Genomic DNA, 11,413 nt, shown 5'->3' with positions numbered 1-11,413 from the left:
AGAGCTTGGACCTACTGACAGTCACTTCTCTTCTAACATATCGCTCACATCAAAATCCAGTGTGGCACCCAAGGTGTCTTCCAAATGCTGATTCCTAATTGAAAAGATCAGGGCTTCTTGGTGAAGTAGCTGGTACCAGATGTAGGCAAAGGTGGGAAAGATGAGGCTAGACCATTCTGTTGCTCCATTCAGAACTTCCTAGCTACAGGAGGTCATCAGGGCCTGTCAATTGAATTAGAAGCTGAGAAGAGAGTTCCACTAGTCAGAGCTAGGCTAACTTGAATGCTAAAACTGCCGCTTCAGGGGATAGGAGACAGCTCCATCAGCAAAGAGCTTGATGTATAAGCATGAGACCCTGAGTTTAGAGCCCCAGCGTAAAAAAAGAATTCTCAACTGAGGAATACAAAATGGATGGGAAGCACCAAAAAAAAAAAATTATTCAACATCCTTAATCATCAGGGAAATGCAAATCAAAACAACCCTGAGATTCCACCTCATACCAGTCAGAATGGCTAAGATCAAAAACTCAGGTGACAGCAGATGCTGGCGAGGATGTGGAGAAAGAGGAACACTCCTCCATTGGTGGTGGGGCTGCAAGCTGGTACAACCACTCTGGAAATCAGTTTGGTGGTTCCTCAGAAAATTGGACTAGTACTACCAGAAGATCCAGCAAAACCTCTCCTGGGCATATATACCCAGAAGATGCTCCAACATGTAATAAGGACACATGCTCCACTATGTTCATAGCAGCCTTATTTATAATAGCCAGAAGCTGGAAAGAACCCAGATGTCCCTCAACAGAGGAATGGATACAGAAAATGTGGTACATTTACACAATGGAGTGCTACTCAGCTATTAAAAACAATAAATTTATGAAATTCTTAGACAAAGGGATGGATCTGGAGAATATCATCTTGAGTGAGGTAATCCAATCACAAAAGAACACACATGATATATACTCACTGCTAAGTGGATATTAGCCCAGAATCTCAGAATCCTTCTTAGAAGGGGGAATAAAATACCCATGGAAGGAGTTACAGAGACAAAGTTCGGAGCAGAGACTGAAGGAATGACCATCCAGAGACTGCCCCACTTGGAGATCCATCCCATAAACAACCACCAAACCCAAACACCATGGCAGATGCCAACAAGAGTCTGCTGACAGGAGCCTGATATAGCTGTCTCCTAAGGGACTCTGCCAGTACCTGGCAAATACAGAAGTGGATGCTCACAGTCATCCATTGGACAGAGCACAGGTCCCCAATGAAGGAGCCAGAGAAAGTACCCAGGGAGCTGAAGTGGACTGAAGCCCCATAGAAGGAACAACAATATGAACTAACCAGTACCCCCAGAGCTCCTTGGAACTAAACCACCAATCAAAGAAAACACATGGTGGGACTTGTGGCTCTAGCTGCATAAGTAGCAGAGGTTGGCCTAGTCTGTCATCAATAGGAGGAGAGGCCCTAGGTCCTGTGAATATTCTATGCCCCAGTATAGGGGAATGCCAGGGCTAGGAATGGGAGTGGGTGGGGTGGGGAGCAGGGGAAAGGGGGAGGGGATAAGAGATTTTCAGAGGGGAAACTAAGAAAGAGGATGACATTTGAAATGTAAATAAAGAAAATATCTAATAAAAAATATATATAAAAGAGAAAATCTTAGTGAGCCCATGCCTTTTACCTGAGTGCTAGGGTCACAAAGAGACAGACTGGATGACCAGTCTAGCCAACTTGTCAGTGTGACGTTCAGTGAGAGACTGTGTCTTAAAAATTAGGTGGAGAGCCATAGAGAGAGATACCTAAGAACAACCTCTCCTCCTCCATGGGCACTCACATGAACACACACACAGGTACACACACACACACACACACACACACAGAGAGAGAGAGAGAGAGAGAGAGAGAGAGAGAGAGAGAGAGAGAGAGAGAGAATGTCACTGTAATGAAATAACATGCAAAATGTCTAGATCTGTGAGTGAATAATGATATAAGAAAAGAAAAGCCCCGCTGATGAGCTTGTGGGGTGCCAACAACAAAAAAATCTCCATTTTCTGTAAACTCATAAATAAAGGCAGAGAATCCAGCATGTATCCTGCCTTCCCATGTTGCTGCATCTTAGTGACCGAAGGGTTGGTAAACTTCCATCTTCCCTTCATCCCTCTGCCTCCGTCCCTCCCTTCTCTTCTTCCCTTCTTCCTTTCCTTTGAAACTGAGTCTCACGGAGTAGCCCAGCCTGGCTCGTGTGCAGGAGCTCCTCCTCAGCTTCCTGGTGCAGATGCTGTAGGAATGGGAACGCCACACCCAGTACAGCACCACCCTCCTGAACAGCAACCTAGCTAGTGAGTTGACAAGCAGTGCAATAATTAGAACTCTGCCATCTTGTGCCATCTAAATAAATGATGTAGAGTAACATAGGCCATGCTAACCAATGACCTCTAAAGTCTTTAGGTTAAAAGTGGGTGTGCAACATTAAAAGGAGTGGTCCCAGCTGGCATAGAGCAAACCCATACCATCGAAGACAGCCAGCTTTCGAAGGTGGTGTAGTAGGAATGGCACAGCATTTGTACAGAGTGTCCTAGCTAACGACCTGAACGTGCAGGGGTGGGAAGCTGGGGTACACACCTTTAATCCCAGCACTTTGGAAGTGGATGTCTGTGAGTTCAAAGTCAGCTTGGTCGACACAGTTGAGTTCTAGGCCATCTAGGGATTCACAGTGAAACCCTTTCTCCAAAACAAAACCTAAAACTCTACTCAACTTTAACGTGTAGCTGATCAAGCCTCCGGGGTCAGCTGCTACCATGTTACAGAAAACAGGTACGATGAGAGTAAAATGACTCATGGGAAAGTTCATAGCATATGTGAATCATAAGGGCCAAGGAGGTACCTCACTGGTAGACCACTTGGTTGGCAGGTATAAGAGCCTAGGATTGACCCATAGCATGGCACCGCAAAATAATTGTAACACAGAGATTATTATTTTAATAATCACCAATAATTGTTATCACCATATAGCTTGTAAAGAGAAAAGGAAGAACAGGAAGGGATTCTATAGATCAAGAGCTTATGAGCTGCAGAAGACCCCACGTGCAGTGCATGCACCAGCAGTGGCTGGATTCAGAGTCAATGGCACAGCTTAGAGCAAGAGAGAGAAAAACCAAAAATTCTTTGTGAGCCAACCTGGGGAAATAAACACTGAGTAATTGAGGAGGTGAAGATATTGCTATTTATTGCTTTATTATTTATTTATTTATTTATTTATTTATTCATTGGTGTGAGAATGGCACCGAGATTGTGTCTTTTTTTTCTTTTTTAAAGAAAACCCCATCTTTTAGAGAAAATATGAAAGTATCTAAGGAGGAGATTCTATGGTGCCTTAAGTTCCCCTCTTAGGAACCTAGAGGGAGCAGAGTGGGCACGTGAGACAGTAGGCCAGTGATGGGAACAGACAGCTGCCATTTCTGGATTAGAGGTTCCTGACGCCTGCTTTATATGGTTCTTGGTTCTTTGTATAGTCAGTTCCCATAATCCTTTTTGTTCTCTTTGGAATTCTGTGGTCATCTGCATTTCAGATGACCTTTCTGAAACCAAATTGCCTTTCCACCTCTGCTCCAGTCCTGTGTGAATGCATGTGTGAGTGCGTGAGTGCCTGTGTGAGTGTGTGAGAGAGTGTGAGGGCATGTGTGAGTGTGTGAGAGAGTGTGAGTGCATGTGTGAATGTGTGAGTGCATATGAGTGTATAAGAGATTGAGCACATGTATATGTGAGTGAATGTGAGAGTGAGCATGTGTGAGTGTGTATGTGTGTGTATGTGTGTGTTTGCATAAGCCGGAGTTGTTGCTCCTTAGGAGCCCTCTATCTTGCTTTTTAAGGTGGGGTTTCTCAGTGGTCTGGGGCTTGCTGTGTAAGCCAGGCTGGCCAGAAAGCCCTAGAGACCCTCCTGTCTCCATCTCCTGATGTCAGGACTACAGATGTGTGACTGTACCCAACTTTTGAATTTGTAAAGTGGGTGCTGGGGATTGAACTTGGGTCCCTATGCTTGTGTGGTGAGCATTTTATAGTCATCTCCAGTTCCTCTTGCTTCATTCTCTGTGGCCCTACAAAAATTACAGTCATTCCAGGTCCCACTGGCCTGTTTCCCTGGGCCTCAGAGATCTACAGGAACTCACAGAAGCGGTCAGGACCTTCCAGTTCAGTCACAGCCTATTGGCTCTGGTTCCTGCCACTGCCATTTACACTAATCCTTCACCACAGAAGGTTCTTCTCTTTGACAGGAAAGGCAGAATCAAAATAGGAGCTGTATTTGGTTTTCTTCATCATTTTTCAATGTTGAAAAAAAATCAATTCCAGGTAGAATTTACCCTTTTTGTCATCTGGCTTCAACCCTAAAGAGGACCCTTCGGTCATCACTGGATTTTTAGCCCTTGACATTTAAGCTCTATTTTATAGGGTACGGTTAATATTTAGAATGACTTATTCCTGCCTTCATTCCTTTGCATGAGGTTGTTGGTTTCTTTGGGCAACCTTTTTCTTTCTTAAGAGTGTTTGCTCATTTACGATAGGACAGTAGAGAATGGATGGCCCACATATGGTGGCATCACGCAGTGTTTGTGAGTATCGGAAGGGGTCGACTTTCCGGAGGGCAAACGTGCAAGAAAGGAGGCTCTGCTTTAGTCCATGCAGGGTGCTCCCAGTGTTTAAGAACTGCATTTCATTTTGTAAAGACGTATCTGAGCAGAAGGAGGAAAGGCAGCCAAGACACAGGAGAGAATTAGAATATTTGCTTTCTTTTCTAGTCATGTGTCTTACCCGGCCCATGACATTTTTATTTTTGTTATTTTTTTTTCTTTTTACTGTAGCTAGTTACTACTTCAAAATAAGAAGGGGAAGCAGTAAGAGCGGGATGAAGAAGGCAGGAATCGGCTGTGGCTCTATTACAAGTCTCTTATCGAGTGTTGGCTTCTGTGACTTGAACAGCCCTCAAGAACAGTTCTCAGCCTCTTCTTAGAGTGTTTTGTTGTTGTTTTATTTTATTTTATTTACACAGAGGGGCAGATATTCACTTAGATACAAGAGCACCTTAAGAGATGGGAGAGAAATTGATGCCCAGTAGTGGCTAATGAAAAAGCTTGATCACAGATGTGGGCCTGGCTAAGACCATTTAGGAGACTCACTATGGCCTCAACCGTGTCTCTGAAATATAGTTCTGACCCCATCCTGAGCCATTTGAGAATTTTGTGGCTTGTTCCACGGCTCTGTGCACTGTTTGGGTTGGAGCTGGTGGCTTCTGCTCTGAGGTCTGTTGAGAAAACTTGAGGTGGGGGGGGGGTACTGTATTATCTACCTACCTTCATGCCTGACTTCCTCCAGCAACTCTCTTCCTGCTTCTTGTCTTCAAGTCCGATCTCAAATGGCAAAATCTTTATGAATAAGCAAGGGTCTTCACAGGGAGCTTATGACGGGAACCCTCAGCCTGGTGATTCTCCAGGATGCTGTTAACTCTCCACAGTAAACAAACAACTGGAGGAAAGAAATATGCATTCTTTAAAAGAAAATGAATATTCCCAATCTATCCAACAGGGGAAATACTGCAAACATGCATACTGTAACCGTTTTATTGTCTCCGGCTCCTGAGGTCTAGGACACGTGGTGCCAGTCCCTGAATACCGGATTGCATTTGTCTCTAAATTCTGAATCAGCTGAAATCCACATTAAAATGCATGATGCTGCTGCAGAGTATTACCGACAAACCCCACAAACTTCCTAAATGGGACCACACAGCGAGATGAAGGCCTTCCGAAAACCCAGAAGGGAAAATATTTTTAGACACTCTCAATTTTTTTATTCACTGTTCTGCATCTTTCAGGCGAAGCAGATGAAGAGAGTGGGCAGCTCCAACACCCCTCAGTGGGCTCCCTGGGCTGTCTCAAGATGCAAACCCTGGTCCTGGAACTCATCTGCTGTGGCAGTGGCGGTGGCAGCAGGGGTCCCTGGAGAAGTAGGAGCAAGGCAAGCTTTGGGGTGTGTGGAGTGAAGTACAAGGGTTTAATGATAGCTATGTGATATAACAGCACCTGTCACAATAGGCCTTATTTCCTAGGGCACTGCCTGTTGGTGGCCTCGTTTGAAGATCTGCCTGGAGGGACAACACACAGAATCTCAAGAGAAGAAGGAAGGACATGACAACACTTACCCTTCTCTCATGTTCTCTGTACCTCCCATTCCTCTCATCTCTAAAGTAGCTTCCCACTGCCCACACAGCCCTTGACATTCTGTCTCCCATAGAGAAAGTTATGTAAGAGAGGCCCCCAGATTCTTTTCCACCAAGTCAGTTCCCAGGACATTAGGAATGAACTAGACTTCTCAGAGTCTTATCCCAGCCCCTGAGGCAACAGAGGTCTCTGCCCAGAATGATCATCGAGGAGTTCATCCAATGGCCAGCCCAACACGAGTCCTAAACAGTCAAATTTGGTGTCAAACTGTCCGGCACTGTGCTGTAAGGGTGAAGCCAAAACAGATGAAAGCAATGTAAAAAAAAAGACACAGTCCTGCCCAGGACATGAGTTCTTCAGCTGGGTGGTCCCCTTTATGTGCAGATCTTTGGTTTGTTCCACATTCAAATCATGCAAAATTATCTGAACTGTGTTTACATCAAGGAGTAGGTTTCTAGTACATAGTAGAGACTTCAAAAATATGGTCAGAGTGATGGAGTGAATCTTCAAGTGATAGCAAGACCGAGTGGGCTAATGGGATCCCTGGACTGGAATGACAGTGAGGAAATCTTGCCAGTTCACACATCTGGAGTGGTTTTGTTTAGACAGTCAGTGTGGTCCTCTTGAACTCATGTCCTGGGCAGGACTGTGTCTTTTTGTTTTACATTGCTTTCATCTGTTTTGGCTTCATCCTTACACCCCTGAATTGACCATGTATGTCATTATACTTTTTGGGTACCCAACCACTCTTGTCTTTTCTGTTTAATAGAAACCTAAGCTGAACTCTGTAGCTTCCCAATCACTCTGAGTTCTCTTTGCCTTTGGAGTCTTTGACTGTCCCTGTAAGGGTTACTATTGCTGTGGTGAAACACCACGACCAAATGCAGCCTTAGGAGGGTTAATTTCACTCACAGCTCCTTAGAACAGTTCATCAGCAAAAGCACTGAGGACAGGAGCTCAAGCAGAGCAGGAAGCTGGAGGCAGGAGCTGATGATGAAGAGGCCATGGAGGGGTGTTGCTTACTGGCTTGCTCAGCCTGTTTTCTTATAGAACCCAGGACTACCAACCCAGAGGTTGCTCTACCACAATAGGCTGGGCTCTCCCTCATCAGTCACTGTCTTAGTCAGGGTTTCTATTCCTGCACAAACATCATGACCAAGAAGCAGGTTGGGGAGGAAAGGGTTTATTCAGCCTACACTTCCACACTGCTGTTCATCACCAAAGGAAGTCAGGACTGGAACTCAAGCAGGTCAGGAAGCAGGAGCTGATGCAGAGGCCATGGAGGGATGTTCCTTACTGGCTTGCTTCCCCTGACTTGCTCAGCCTGCTCTCTTATAGAACCCAAGACTACCAGCCCAGAGATGGTCCCACCCACAAGGGGCCTTTCCCCCTTGATCACTAATTGAGAAAATGCCTTACAGCTGGATCTCATGGAGGCATTTCCTCAACTGAAGCTCCTTTCTCTGTGACAACTCCAGCTGTGTCAAGTTGACACAAAACTAGCCAGTACAGTCACTAATTAAGAAAACGCCCTACAGGTTTGCCTACAGCCAGATCTTAGGAAAGCATGTTCTCCTTCTATGATGACAATAATTTGAGTCAAGTTAACATAAAACCAGCCAGAACACTGATGATCTCAGAGCCTTCTGCCTGGAACTTGGGTCACCATTTTGTTTACTCAGTAGTCCCCACCAAGCACATACGTCATCTCTTCCTGAGTATTCCTCGACACTCGAAGGAGCCATCAGTTCCTTCCGGGTCTTCAGTGCTCTCTGCTCCATGGTGTCCCTACTCTGGGCTCAGGCTAACAATGTGGCCACTACTGGAGTAAAGATAAGAGCAAGAGAGAAGAGAGAGTCTTGCAAGCCTTCTCTCAGTTTCTGCAAGACACACTCACACCCTTATCATATATTGCCAAGACATGGCACATGGTGGTGTCCACCTTCTAGAAGGTAAGAAGGTGGGATCCTACTAGAAATAGGCAAAACCAGAAAGATCTGTTAAACACCCTGTGTAACAAAATAGCCTCAAGTAAATCCAGGCTTAGAAAGTCTTCCGTGGAGTTGACGACCATGATGAGAATTTAGGTGAGGGTGTGGAAGCCACTTATGGAGGAACAAAGAGGAATTACCAAACAATCACAATGAGGAAGACAAGACATTCAAGATGGCTGCCATGGGGTCGGAGGTGTGGGAGGTCCGGGGGCAGGAGTGTGGGTGGGGGAAAAGAATGACAGCAGTGGGGTGTGGCTAAGGAAAGCTGTCTGACTGATTGTTAGTGTGGGTGTGACGGCAGGTTGTCTGCTGGGTTCCAGAAGCACTAGAGTTTGAAGACCCAAAGGGTTGGGTTGATTCCCTCAGCCAGTGAATGCCAAAGCACAGTGAGAAGATGAGTCCAGAACTCAGCTAGGCTTCATCCTTTGAGCATCAGAGCAATGAAAACGTGAGCAGAGACAGAAACAAGTTGGGTGTCTGCACTGAGAAGTAGGGGCTTCTTGGGCAGTAGGATTTGTTATCATGGGATCCATCCCATAGACAGTCACCAAACCCAGACACTATTCTGGGTACCAAGAAGTACATGCTGGCCAGGCTGTGGTGGCGCATGCCTTTAATCCCAGCACTTGGGAGACAGAGGCAGTCGGATTTCTGAGTTCAAGGCCAGCCTGGTCTACAGAGTGAGTTCCAGGGCAGCCAGGGCTACAGAGAGAACCCCTGTCTCAAAAACGAAACAAAACAAAACAAAACAAAACAAAACAAAACAAAACAAAAAACAAATCAAGAAGTGCATCCTGACAGGAGCCTGATACAGCTGTCTCCTGAGAGGCTCTGCCAGAGCCTGACAAATACAGAGGTGGATGCTCAAAGCCAACCATTGGACTGAGCATGGGGTCACCAGTGGAGGAGTTAGAGAAAGGACTGAAGGAGCTGAAGGGTTTTGCAACCCCATAGGAAGAACAACAATATCAACCAACCAGATTCCCCAGAGCTCTCAGAGACTAAACCACCAACCAAGGAGTACACATGGAGGGCCTCATGTCTCCAGCAGCATATGTAGCAGAGGGTGACCTTGTAGGGCATCAACAGGAGGAGAGGCCCTTGGTCCTGTGAAGGCTCCATACCCCAGTGTAGGGAATTCAAGGGTGGGGAGGTGGGAGTGGGTAGATAGGTGGGGGAGCACCCTCATAGAAGCAGGGGGAGTTTCAGAAGAAGGAAGGGATAAGGAGTTTCAGGGCGGGGAAGTGGGAAAGGGGATAACATTTGAAATGTACATAAAGAAAATATCCAATAAAAAAAAAAGAATTTGTTATCATTAGGAACTTAATTTAACCACAATGTGCTTCACTTGGAGAAATTCGGGAAATGAATGAGAGAGGAGAGAGATGAAAACACTATTTACTATTACTATTCACACACACACACACACACACACACACACAGAGAGAGAGAGAGAGAGAGAGAGAGAGAGAGAGAGAGAGAGAGAGAGGTCTTACCAAGGTGGGAAAGATGTTAAGCCATTACATCTGAATGTCCCCTCTCTGTGAGTTCTTCTTTGGGTACCAGGTAGGCAGTTTTAATGCCAAACACGATTTTCTTTTTCTTTTAAGGACTCATTTATTTTTATTTTATGTGAATGTGTGAATGCCTGCGTGCAGTATGTATACCACGAATGTGCCTGATGTTCACAGTATGCAGAAGAGGCTGTCAGGTTCCTTGGAACTGGGATTGCAGGCTATTATAAGCAGATGCTGAGAACTGAACCCAGGTCCTCTGCAGGAGCCGCAAGTGCTCTTAACCACCGAGCCAACTCTTCAGCCCCCGCAAATGCACTAGCCTCACAAATAAGCCAGAACCCATAAACGCTTTCATAGTTGACAGCAGAAGTTTTAATATGGCTGCTGAATGAAACTCCAGTTCTGCCCAACCTTATTCAAGATAAACCTGAGATATCAATGGCCCCAGAGGTTTTGACCTGACTTAAGCCCTGCCTTCAGTCTGAAGATAGTTTCTCAGTTTATACCTCATTCAACAGTCTATGTTGAATGTTGGGTTTGTGTTTGATTGAGGATAAACCTGTCTGACTATCTTCTTGGTCGCATATGAACTCCACTGGCTCGGAGCATTGCTCCTCTGTGTGGGATGCAGCTACTTGGCGACTTCATCTGTCATCTCAGAAAATCACAAGCCTCTCCGCTTGCCTTTTGCAAGCTGGGGCAGCTCAAGGTCTCCCCCCCACCTCCCCTTTTCAAATAGTTTTGCTGTTGTTGTTCAGGCAGAGAGGGTTCCCTGCCTAATCTAATTTTGTTTCTCCTTTCTTTGTTACAAACAGATGTCACTTTTACATCTGTGGCTCTGATCAAATGCCCTGTGTCTCTCTAACCAACAGCCCAGCAGATGTTACTACCATTAACCAAACTCCAGCTGAAGATAACAGACAGCCCCTTCTGCTAATTGTGGCTTTATATGGGGGAGAGAAAAATAGAGGGAAGATGGCTGGAACCAGGTGTGTCCCCTGAAGAGGTCCTTAAAGAACTTCTACAGGGGTCGGCAGCCCACCGCCAATATAGAGCATTTATATTTGAAGTACCTCCAGAGTAAATCCAGATACACAAACACCACCTAGAAGTCACCTGTAAAACTCCCACCCAAGCCCACCCTGCTAACCAAAGACGAAAGATTTTTACAGTGACAGCCTCTCTAACATTCAGTGTTTGCATAGAAAAATAAAGCATCGTAATAATCAAGAGTAAATGCTGTGCAGAATGGAAGAGGAAACATAAAATTAACTTATCATCTATATCTATATAGAGATACCTTCTTGTAAATCCCTTAAAAATGGAATCTCCACAGTTGATTGCTCACTTTTTCTCCCCTTGATAACCTAGAACCTTCTGGGTGCTTGGTTACCATCCTATACACACATTATAAACAGGTAATGGGCGAGACATGAGTCTATATGCTCCCATCTACATGCAAAAGTCAGTATCCAACCCACAGTCCTCAGTGACCTGGAGAAACCCTGCCAATGCCGCTGTCATGGTCATCATCATCATCACCATCATCATCACCATCATCATCATCATCGATATCATTTCCCCCTAATACAGGCGACTAAACCATCTCTGGCTTCTTTCCCAGTGCCGAGTGACTTCTGTGTTGCTTGCTTTGTGCATGTTGTCAAACAGTTAACAATTATTAGAATCATGGTGTC

This window comes from Mus caroli, unplaced genomic scaffold (genome assembly GCF_978045245.1).
Source record: "Mus caroli unplaced genomic scaffold, Mus_caroli_1 scaffold_4, whole genome shotgun sequence".
In the NCBI taxonomy this organism is placed as follows: domain Eukaryota; kingdom Metazoa; phylum Chordata; class Mammalia; order Rodentia; family Muridae; genus Mus; species Mus caroli.
Note: the sequence above shows the minus strand (reverse complement) of the source record.